The sequence below is a fragment of the Xenopus laevis genome, chromosome 8L, assembly GCF_017654675.1.
Source record: "Xenopus laevis strain J_2021 chromosome 8L, Xenopus_laevis_v10.1, whole genome shotgun sequence".
Taxonomy (NCBI): Eukaryota; Metazoa; Chordata; class Amphibia; order Anura; family Pipidae; genus Xenopus; species Xenopus laevis.
Genome location: NC_054385.1, coordinates 45,236,831 through 45,245,902, shown reverse-complemented (window position 1 = coordinate 45,245,902; position 9,072 = coordinate 45,236,831). Strand labels below are relative to the sequence as shown.

Genomic DNA, 9,072 nt, shown 5'->3' with positions numbered 1-9,072 from the left:
CCAGGTTATGCATCAAGTAACTAGTAACAATTAAGTAACAATAACATATATTAGTTTTCACTCAGATTATCAAAACAATGTAACAAATAGGATATGTATTATCAATCAGTCCCAAAGTTACCCCATCTCATTCAATGATTGTAATATACTTATATAAAGGCATACAGATCATATTCTCTATTGAGTCCCTTTGGATGTAGCGTTTGTAGTGTATGGATCCAAAATTTCTCCCTTTTCTGGAGTTGTTGGAGTCTGTTGCCCCCCCGGCGTGGGGGGGCAACAGACTCCAGCACAAGAAACCTCAAGGTTGCTACCGAATGCCGTGCTGCATGAAAGTGCGCCGGAACCGGTAATTTCAACACCTCCTTTCTAATAGTAGATTTGTGCTGGCTTATCCTGTCACGTATAGGTTGAATGGTTTCCCCTATGTAGGCCAGCCCGCAGGGACATTTCAGCATGTAAACTACGTACTCAGTGTCACATGTGTAATGGTCTTGTATTTCGAACTTCCGCCCTGTGTGGGGATGGGTAAAGGCATTTGTACGTATGACGCTAGAACACTGATTGCATCTACCACAAGGGTACATGCCATTTCTCAGTGGTGCTAAAGTCCTCTGCGGGTTGGTCCGAGTGGTACCTAAATCTGCCTTAACAAGTCTGTCCCTCAGACTCCTTGGGCGCTTATACGACAGGAGGGGGGGTGCTTTAAATTCCAAAATATCAGGATAGGCTTTTTGCAGTAATGGCCAGTGTTTGTAGATAATTTGATGTATCTTACGTGTACTTGGGTGATAAGTATGCACAAACGGTATACGTCTTTTTTGTGACACCTCTGGCACCTTTTCCTGTATAATGGAATCTCGATGGAGCTCTCTAACCCTTGCTACTTCCTGGTTAAGCATTGCATTCGGGTACCCTTGTTAAGGCAGATTTAGGTACCACTCGGACCAACCCGCAGAGGACTTTAGCACCACTGAGAAATGGCATGTACCCTTGTGGTAGATGCAATCAGTGTTCTAGCGTCATACGTACAAATGCCTTTACCCATCCCCACACAGGGCGGAAGTTCGAAATACAAGACCATTACACATGTGACACTGAGTACGTAGTTTACATGCTGAAATGTCCCTGCGGGCTGGCCTACATAGGGGAAACCATTCAACCTATACGTGACAGGATAAGCCAGCACAAATCTACTATTAGAAAGGAGGTGTTGAAATTACCAGTTCCGGCGCACTTTCATGCAGCACGGCATTCGGTAGCAACCTTGAGGTTTCTTGTGCTGGAGTCTGTTGCCCCCCCACGCCAGGGGGGGCAACAGACTCCAACAACTCCAGAAAAGGGAGAAATTTTGGATCCATACACTACAAACGCTACATCCAAAGGGACTCAATAGAGAATATGATCTGTATGCCTTTATATAAGTATATTACAATCATTGAATGAGATGGGGTAACTTTGGGACTGATTGATAATACATATCCTATTTGTTACATTGTTTTGATAATCTGAGTGAAAACTAATATATGTTATTGTTACTTAATTGTTACTAGTTACTTGATGCATAACCTGGTGTTTATTAGAATTATGTCAGCAATGCTTAATTATGCTCATTCTGGGTGATATTATGTGATACCATGGGGTTATGCTTAATTATTCTACATATGTGTGTGGGCGGAACTTATGCCTGTGACCCTATATAGGATGTGATGTCATTGTAATCATTTATGCTTGATAAAGAAGCGGGAGCTTCGAAACGTTGCAATTTCTTGCTTGGTAAAAGTCTTTTTTGTTTCATTAAGCAAGTGGTCTGGACTTTTTTGTTTGATATATATATATATATATATATATATATATATATATGTATGTGTATATATATATATATATATATATATATATATATATATATATATATATATATATATATATATATATATATATATATATATATATATATATATATATATATATATATATATAATTATATGTCTTCTTCTTCTGACTTTGTGCAGCTTTCAAATAGGGGTCACTGTCCCCACCTAAAAACAAATGCTCTGTAAGGCTACAAATGTATTGTTATTGCTACTTTTTATTACTCATCTTTCTTTGCAGGCCTCTCCTATTCATATTCCAGTCTCTTATTTAATTCAATGCAATATGATAATTTGGACCCTAACAACCAGACTGATGAAATTGCAAATTTGAGATTTGGTGAATAAAAAGCTAAATAACTCAAAAACCACAAATAATGAAAAATGAAAAACAATGGCAAATTGTCTCAGAATATCACTACATCACATAACAATTAACTCAAAGGTGAACAACCCCTTTAGTAGTAAATACCTGACCTATTTATATGGCACGGAATGCCATTCTCTGGCTGTCTAAACCCTGTAGGAATTTCAAAGCTCAGCTTCTTTATAGTTCCATGTAGTATGTTGGATTTACAGCAGTCAGGTACTTTATACTGTCCCATTTCCTTCTGAAGTAGATGGTATTATGAAGGATCAGGAAACTGATAGGCTGTTTGCCAACAGGCAGGGGTGTAACTATGGTTGTAAGGGCGGTATCGGGGGCCCCATGAGGCCCAAATAATGAGCAACTTCAATATTTATTGGTAGAACAGGACAACCTCAGGATATGTTTGGGGCCATAAAATTAATTTGTTGTGGGGCCCAGTATCATCTAGTTATTAGTGATGGACGAATCTGTGCCGAAATTTGCGAAACGGCGAAAAATTTACGAAACGCATTGAATACAATGAACGTCAAAATAATTTTGACGCACGTCAATTTTGACAATTTTTATACGTGCGACTATTTTGTCCAAATGCATTAAAGTCAATGGGTGCCTGAATAATTTTGACGCGCAACATTTTTTATGCTTTTCAACATTGACGCACGTCTGGTCTTTTCAACTGCAATTTTTTTGCACACCAAATTTTTCGCCCGCAATTTTTTGCCGTAGTTTCGAAAATTCATTTGCGGATATTCACAGCAAATTTGTGTCTGGCAAATGTATTCGCTCATAACAACAGGCATGGGATCCGTTATCCGGAAACCCGTTATCCAGAATGTTCCGAATTACGGAATGAACATCTAGACTCCATTATAATCAAATAATCCAAATTTTTTAAAAATGATTTCCATTTTCTCTGTAATAATAAAACAGTAGCTTGTACTTGATCCAAACTAAGATATAATGAATCCTTATTGGAAGCAAAACCAACCTCTTGGGTTTATTTAATGTTTACATAATTTTCTATTAGACTTAAGGTATGAAGATCCAAATTACAGAAAGATCCGTTATCCGGAAAACCCCAGGTCCCGAGCATTCTGGATAACAGGTCTCATACCTGTACTAGTTATGCTACTGCATAACTAGTAGCAAATGCTGATTAGTGTCCATGGGTTAGAAGGCCTGTAGAAAACATTACTCTTGTTATTACATTACACCCTCCGTGACTCCGACAATAGGAAATAGACACATGGGTTAAAGGTTAGGTAATGGCGTCATTACTTTGCATTCATGTCACAAAAAAACAGTGATAGCAGCAGTTAACTTTTAGAAATAGGTGCCTGATATAACTTTAAAACAAAAGACATTAACAATTTAACATACTTGAATTTTTTTTTCAACATACTAGAATCTTCCATTTAGAATTAACCCTAACTAATCTGTCATTGCCACATATAAAGAAGTTCTGTCATCCCATAGGCCAATGGTGAGACTTGTACATTATACAGTGCCTTCTAAACAAGTATTTGCCCGTCACCTAAATGTATAGCTTTAGTTTTAGAAGAGCGGGACTTTAAAGAAATTTCGGCAGGTATTTTAGCATCTGAAAATCTTGCAAATCAACAACAAAACACTCCTGGATCTTTTTCAGCTGTTTTGTCATGTGAGATGTGTTACTGTATTCACTTGCCTTAAAAAATGAAAAAAAAAGCTGAGAGTAGAAAATATAGAAGCTCTCGGCTAAAATGAAACACTTTCCTTCAGTAACATGACACCTATTAAGCGTTGCGAGAAAGCATAACCCTTCCTTTCTATATGCAACACAGCAGAAAGGAGAATTTGAGCGCTCATTAACCTCTCGCCTTTGCTAAAATTCCGTTGATACAACAGCACCTCATTGCTCGAGTTTTAATGAAAACAAGATGTCATTAACATCGTACTGGAATAATGTGTAATTCTGACAAATTAGACAAAAGGGTGTCTAGTCTGCAGCTCTACAGATCTCTCTTTTTTGGGGGCTAAACCTTTAGAGCTGGACTCCACGAGTGTTTTTCGTCGGATCGACGCCTGCCGACAAAACGCACGCGACAAGTCAGATGGAGTCGCACACGTGAAGTTATATTTGTATTAAATGAAAAGTCAAGCGAAACAACTACATTACATTCGACGCAACACTAATGTCAGATGTGGACGCAGAAAGCAGCGTCTTCATCCGACAGTCAAACCGTGTAGTTGTTAACTCCGACTTTTCATTCAGTCCAATTCTATTTTCAAGAGCGCAACTCCATCTGACTTGTCGCGTGCGTTTTGACGGCCGGCCTCGATCTGACGAAAAATGCTTGTGGAGTCCAGCCCTTAAGCACCCTCATCTCACTAGCCTGGCTGAACAGGTTTTAAAGGAAACCCAAAATCAATTAATTATCACTGTGTCATTCCTTTCCTCTCACACCCTTTGTTAAAATTCTTATCTCTCCCTTTTCTGTTCCAGAAGTGCTGCACTTCTGTTTTAAAGTGCTGCACATATCTACTACTTAAATATTGACTCCCCCTCCCCCACAAGATTATATACATTTCTATTGGGGGGTAGGGGAATAACTCCTTAAGTAGCAGCAGCTGTACATGAGAAATAGGTACACAGGGGTTCAAACAAAGCTTTGCTTGTTTATTTATTTCACTTAGAAATGTAGCCAGTAGTGTTGGGAGAAGTTCTCCCATTTCGCTTTGCAGAAAAAGTCCAACAAAATTAGCGAAACTGTGAAAAATTTACGAAACTCGAAAGTCAATGGACGTCCAAATGTGCGTCCAAATTTTTTTGACACCACCAAATTTTCACTGCCGAATTTCCGCTGAAATTCGCCGCAAAATTAGCGCATGCTGAATTTATTCGCCCATCACTATTAACCAGATGATATGATGTTCGTGTGTCTGATTCCTCACTGAAGCAAACAGTAAAACACATACAGGTTTGCTTATCTGACCTCACAGTAGACTTGGCAACATGCAACTATCATAAATCATGAACATTACCCCTGGGAAGGGCAGCAACTCATGTTGTAGTAAGTTCAACAGAAATAACATTTGCACTCACAGTTCTTTGAGATTCCCTGTGTGTCTTTCAGCAGCAGCTTGCGCCTCAGTCTTTAGGGCAGTAAATAGACAGTTCTGGTTACCAGAGAACCTAATCCTTTTCCAAAAGACCCACAGCCACATTTAGGGCAAATTCATACAACACCAGTGAAATGAAAATTCCACTCACAGGGTCTAGGGGTATCCTCAGCTCCTCACACAGACACAGCCCACCAGCAGAGCAGCAGCTGCTCCCACAGCTTTTAGTTACAGGTGAGGTTAATGAGACCTCCCATTTAAGCATTTGCACAGCTCTCAATAGGACTGCTTCATAGAGGATTCTGGGAGAAAAGATACCTTCCTTCTTTTGATTTTCTCAGTATATATAATACAAGCACATACATACAGGGGATTATTTTCTGTACTAAACTCTGGTCGGGTTTTTTGAGGCAAAACTCTTTTTTTTTTTAAAGTTCACATTTTTTGAGATTTATTTAAGTCTGATGCAGCATAAAGCCAGAATTTTAAAATCAGCCACCTCAGACCCGCCGGGTTTGTATATAAATCAATCGCAGAGGTCCCTATCCTATTTTGAAGTTTATGTGGTCTGTGCTGGAATTAGCTCGTACATCTGACCTTTTTGGGCAAAAATCCAAAAAAATGTGGGCTTTTCGGGGAAAAAACCCTGCAAAAAATCATGCAATTGGGTTTTTTGCTCTATTTTATGAAGTTTTTACCCATAAAATCAAGCTTTTTTTAATAATAAATAAGGTAAAATAGGTTCTGGGAGTTTGGTCGTGGTTTTTTATTTAAAAAAAAAAAATTTGGATTTTAGTGCATAACCCTCATATTGCGAGTATTGAATATTGAGTGAGTATTTCAGGCTCGCTCTGTTATCTACAGGGTATACAGTATTTGCTGTCTTAGGTAATAAAAGTACTTTTGGGTTGAATGTTATACATGGATAAACTAATAATAAGCATTTAGATAACATTTTTTTTTCAATGTGTGTATTCTTCCAAACGCAACCCTCTTTTCTTTTGATTTCTGACCATGAGGGGCAATGCAAGGATATGCAGCATAACACGTCTAAACAAATGCTTTGAAACATGAATAGAGTTAACACAATTTTGAGTACAGGTATGGAGCCTGTTATTCAGAATATTCAAGAGCTGGGGTTTTACGGGTAACGGATCTTTCCGTAATTTGGATCTTCATACTTTAAGTCTACTAGAAAATCATGTGAACATTAAATAAGCCCAATAGGCTGGTTTTGCTTCCAATAAGGATTAATTATATCTTAGTTAGGATCAAGTACAAGGTACTGTTTTATTATTACAGAGAAAAGGGAAATCTTTTAAAAATTTGGATTACTTAAAATGGAGTCTATGGGAGATGGGCATTTCCATAATGTGGCACTTTCTGGATAATGGGTTTCTGTATAACAGGTCCCATAGCATTCAGAATATAATGGAATCAGTTAGCTAATGCGTTTAGGTGGGCTCAAACCTGCATCTCAAACACAAGTGACACCGGCTAGTAAAAATCCTATGGGACTGATTTTCTTCTGCATCAATCAGCTATTTCTTGATATGTAATTTTCAACAAAAAAAAAAAAAATCTTGGGGTTGCCTGAGGATACTTTTAAAAATAAGTACCCTGGGACATATCTCATTTATATCAGCCCTTAGGGGAATGAACTGACCAGGTGGAACTGAACTCATTTTGTAAGGAATGCTTAAGGTAAGGTTTTTGACATCAGCTGTTTTTATGCCCTTTGACGCAAATAGGGAAGTATTGTTGATAGATGTGCTTTCCGACATCTTCATATTGGTGTAAGCAATTTAGGGATGGGCGAATTTGGCCATTAAAATCTATGGGTGTCAAAAAAGAATTTTTGGACACGTGTCTTTTTTTGGACGCACAACGCCATACATGGGCGTCATTTTTGTGGTGAAAGAAGGCGAAAAAATTCACCCATCCCTAGTAAGCATAGATGGTTCACTTCCATGTGACGATTTAGAAATGGCGATGGGTGAATTTGGGGTGTTTTGCTTCGTCGAGAAGTTCGCGAATTTCCAGCGAAATTGGTGAAACGGCACTGGCGTCTCATTTTTTACGCCGGCGTCCAAAAAAAACGGACACATTTTTTTGACGCTGATAAATTTTCACTGCGGTTTTGTGAATGGCAGGAATTCTCCGCAAATTCGCACCTGGCGATTAAATTCGCCCATCACTACTTGGAAACAGTGTGTTAGGTCAGGGCATCAATGCACTGGGCTCCTTTCTTCCCAAGACACAGAGGAACCTTCTGTTGGTGTTGGAGGTACAACAGGTGGTGCTCATGACTCCCTACAAGACTTGCTGGGGCCAAGCCAGTAATCCAAGTAGCTGTTAACAGTAGTGATGAGTGGATTTTTTCACCATGTGTAGATTCATGGTGAAATGCTGCATTTCGCCATTGGCAGATTTTTTCTTGAAACATCGACATTTATAAAAAAAATTGGCAAGAAAAAATGCCCATTCACTTCAATACGTTTGGCGTAAAAAAATACATGTACTTGGAGAGAGAGAAAACTTGAGAAAAAAAACTCCCATTGACGTTAAGGCAACTGGAGTGAGAAAAAAAGTGTATTTTGCTACAAAAAAATTCGATTTTAATGCTTTTCTCAAACTAATTGCCGTTTTGTGGATTTTCAGGTGATCGACAAAGGGCCAGATTGGCTCATCACTAGTTAACAGTTTATTACCATATGCCTTCTAATTTGGCTCACAAACTCATATTATTATTGTATATCTGTTATGAGACAGGAGTATGTGTTCCAATAGGCCCATATTTTATTTACCAGTCAGGAGAAATGGTTTCTGGGAGTTTTTTTGGTATCATTCTAACCACCCAGCTATGAAATTAAGAATGACCATATTTTGCCGATGCTATATAGTATCAGGAAGAAACTGAAGAAACTAGTCTTTGGAAAACACTTGCTGTTAACACTCCAATGTACACCCACCTTAGGCATAGGTGATGGTTAACAGAGGGTTAACAGTCATCCATTGGAAGCTTCGGTTCTGTTGTATAGGATTTCTTTGTGTTTATTTATTCCTTTTTATTTAACATTTGTACTTTATACATAGCAGTATGTCCTTGTGTATTTCATTTTTTCTTGTCTATATTTCTATAGTAAAGCAAAGTATTATCCTTGATGCTCTAAACAAATTCACAATCTTGGGAAAGAATGCATCTTATTTGAATGTACCTTAACCCTTTGTCTGCTGATGAATCCTTTAAATGAACACCTTGACTTCTGCATTGCAGCACTGGGTTTCTGAGTTACATTCTGGATTGGACACGGAAGTGTGTATGTTCTCCCAGTGGCCAGTTGGGGTCCTGCGGGTGCTCCAGTTTCTCCCACCCCCCCGAAAACATACAGATGGGTTAAATGGCACCTGATAAAATTGTGAAAATAGTGTGTGTGAATATAAAAAAGACCATAGATTGTAAGCTCTGCTGGGGCAGAAACTGATGTGAAATGTATAATTTCTGTGATGCATAGATAATAAATAAATAAAGAGTGCTGTTGATGCAAGAGACTTAGCATTGGCAAGGGTCTACTACAGCAATCTTTTGTAGCTGGCAGCCAGTATTGGGTCTGTTTTGAGGTGTAATTACTCTCAATTTGTAACCTATGTGTAAGATAAGTGACTTATTGCTGGAAGTATGTATGCCTTAAAATCCAACAGGATACTATATATATCCTGCTTTGGAAA

The 9,072-nt window shown here is 38.4% G+C and overlaps 1 long non-coding RNA gene across 1 annotated transcript in view; it reads right to left on the bottom strand.

Moving 5' to 3' along the window:
* LOC108698413 overlaps positions 1–5,579 on the bottom strand; it is a 69,225-nt gene extending 63,646 nt beyond the window's left edge. The window contains exon 1 of the long non-coding RNA XR_001932640.2: positions 5,327–5,579. This is a non-coding gene — a long non-coding RNA (uncharacterized LOC108698413). The remainder of the gene's footprint in view (positions 1–5,326) is intronic.
* Between the last annotated feature and the right edge of the window lie 3,493 nt (positions 5,580–9,072).